Consider the following 2,822-nt stretch of genomic DNA (forward strand, 5'->3'; position numbering starts at 1 on the left):
ATCAGGCAATGACGTGTGTCGTGACTATCAGCAGGCCGTCTGGGTCAGAACCGCGTCTCATCCTGGTGGACGAACCTGCTCGTTTCTTTGTTTCACATCACCTTGTCAGTAGGGTCTGACCATCTCACCTGCCCTTCCCTGCTCCCGCCCACTCTCATGTCCCAAACTGATGAACTGGCTCAGTGTACGTTAGACCACTAAGTATCCAAATATATTGTGAAGAATGCACTACTCGTTTGGTTAATTCTCCAATTGAGACTTTTGGAGTAATTTTTTTATTTTCACTTTTTGAAATTTTGAGTAAATTTTATAATTTTGAATATTTTAATAAATTTTGCAATTTCAACAAGTGTTTAATTTAATTTATCAGGCAATTTTAATTTTAATATTCAGTCAATAGTAATTACAAGAAGAAATTTTAATTTTAAAAGAGAGCCAGAGTCTTTATTTAGTGTTTTGTGTTTGAATGAATTTTATATTAAAACAAGAGTGGTGGGTTTTAAAAATTCAAGAATAAAAATAAAGATGTGTTTTCAAGTGACTTTATTTTGTTTTAAATTCCAACCCTTGAAATTAAATACTATTTAATTAAATTTAAATTACTATGTATCGTAATTAATTAAGAATACAGTAGAGTAGGTCGGGGTAAAAGTTCGCACGGGGTAAGAGTTCGCAGGGTGGGAATTTTATCTTTGCGCTGGGGCCAGTTGGTACCATACCACTGAGTGTCAGACAATGCAAGGAAGCGTCCTCGCCATTACTATTTATTTTGGTGTCTATGCTGTGATTACTCACTCACAATGAGGTAAGAGCTTATTTCAACTCTTTCGATCTAATATTTCAGTTTTTGGGAATTAGTATAAGGTATTCCAACTTAAAGTATAACCGTATTAGAACTACATTGTTTTAATATCCATTTAATGCTCTACTAGAAAACAGGATTGTTTAGTTCAATTGATACCCGCTTAGAGCAGCAGCCAGCTCCTTAGAAGTAAATATACTACTCTTGGGGCAAGAGTTCGCATCGCTATTGGGGTAAGAGTTCGCATGAGTACTCTTGCTCCCGCCTTGTTGTTTTATTGTTTACACTTTCATATTTATAATCCATTTATTTACTATCCTCGTATTAAATTAGAGTGCTTGCATCTTGATTCGGTTGAAAGCCGTGTAGCTGCCTTATTAAACCCATTGTTTTATCAAATCAGTTGCTTACGTTGATGAATTAATTTTCTTTTTTACAGATCCTACAAAAGGAAGCCTGATCGAAGCATATGTACGGACGAGATGCTCAATACTGGTCGAGAGCTGCTGGAGGCTGGGATGTCGAAGAGAAAAACCGCCAAACAGTTGGGAATCTCAGAAGCTACATTAAGGAAAAGGCTGTTAAAGGTGTAGGCTTATGGTTAGAATATTGTACAACAAAAAAAGATTGCACAACACTAAATGTATTTTGTGTTTTGTTGTAGGGAGTTCGTGCAAAAAGCCTAGGCCGATTCAAACCTGTGCTCAATGATTTGCAGAATCAAATCAGATTCCTCACTCATTTAATACTGATCTTCATTTTAACTGGGTTGGATTGGGGCTGATGGATTTTTAAAGAAACACAAGTTATCTTTGAGAACACCTTCTAAGACAAGTCTTGCCAGAATATCTGGATTTAACAAGAATCAAGTATTTCTCAACAACTTAGAAGACCTTATGAAGAAGTATAAATTTCCTGCTTTGAGAATTTGGAACACGAATGAATCTAGTACAAGCACTGTACCTAATAAAACTCCTAAAGTTGTGTCCGTTCAAGGAAAAAAACTGTTGGAAAGGTTTCCTCAGCTGAAAGAGGAACAACTTCTACTGTTATTTGCGCCATGGGTGCTAGTGGAAACTACGTGCCTCCAGCTATTATTTTTGCAAGGAAACGTATAAAACCAGAGCTTATGAATGGAGCCCCCCGGTCTCAATGATGCTTTGCTAAGACAGTGGATACAGCAATTCAGATTTGTTTCCAGTTTGGCTGAAACACTTTCAAAAACACTTTGTTTATTCTGAATCAAACCCTGTTCTACTGATCTTAGATAATCATAGCCCTCATATCAGTATCGAGTCGGTTGTATTTTGCAGACGACACAGTATTCACTTACTTTCCATACCTCCACACTGCAGCCATAAAATTCAGCCCTTTGACAAGATTTTGTTCAAGCCTTTGAAGGATTATTTAAGTGAAATGTCCGACAATTGGCTTCTCAATCATCCTCCTGGGCGGGTAATAACCAGGTACCAAATAGCCGAAATTTTTGGCAAAGCATATGAAAGAAACGCAATGGGAAAAGGAATTAAGGGCTTCAAGGTGTGTGGCATTTTCCCTGTTAATCGTAACGTTTTCTCAGATGATGACTTTCTTTCCAGTTCAGTAACTGTCCAAACAATACCTGTGGATAATCCAGATGAAGATTTGGGTCTACACGAACGAATTCCAACAGAACATTGTGCAGTAGATGTTACTGACCAATCTACTTTTGATGAACCTAATAGAGGAGAGATCAATGAAGAAGTGACAACTCCAGTTAGAGAACACACGGTTAAGCAGTGGACCTCACCGGCTGACGTGTTACCCCTCCCAAAACGAACAGAAGCACAAAAAAGGAAAAGTAAGAAACAAAAGTCAGAAGTCTTGACTAGCTCTTCATTTAAGGACCAGTTAATTACTGCCGATCAGAAAAAAGGCAAACTGAAGAGGACCGATTAGAAAAACTGGAGGCTAAAAGAAAAAAAGTTGGAATTTACGTCAGTGAAAAAACCCAAAAGCAAGCGGAAAATTGATCAACCTG

This window comes from Homalodisca vitripennis, chromosome 3 (assembly GCF_021130785.1).
Source record: "Homalodisca vitripennis isolate AUS2020 chromosome 3, UT_GWSS_2.1, whole genome shotgun sequence".
Classification (NCBI taxonomy): Eukaryota; Metazoa; Arthropoda; class Insecta; order Hemiptera; family Cicadellidae; genus Homalodisca; species Homalodisca vitripennis.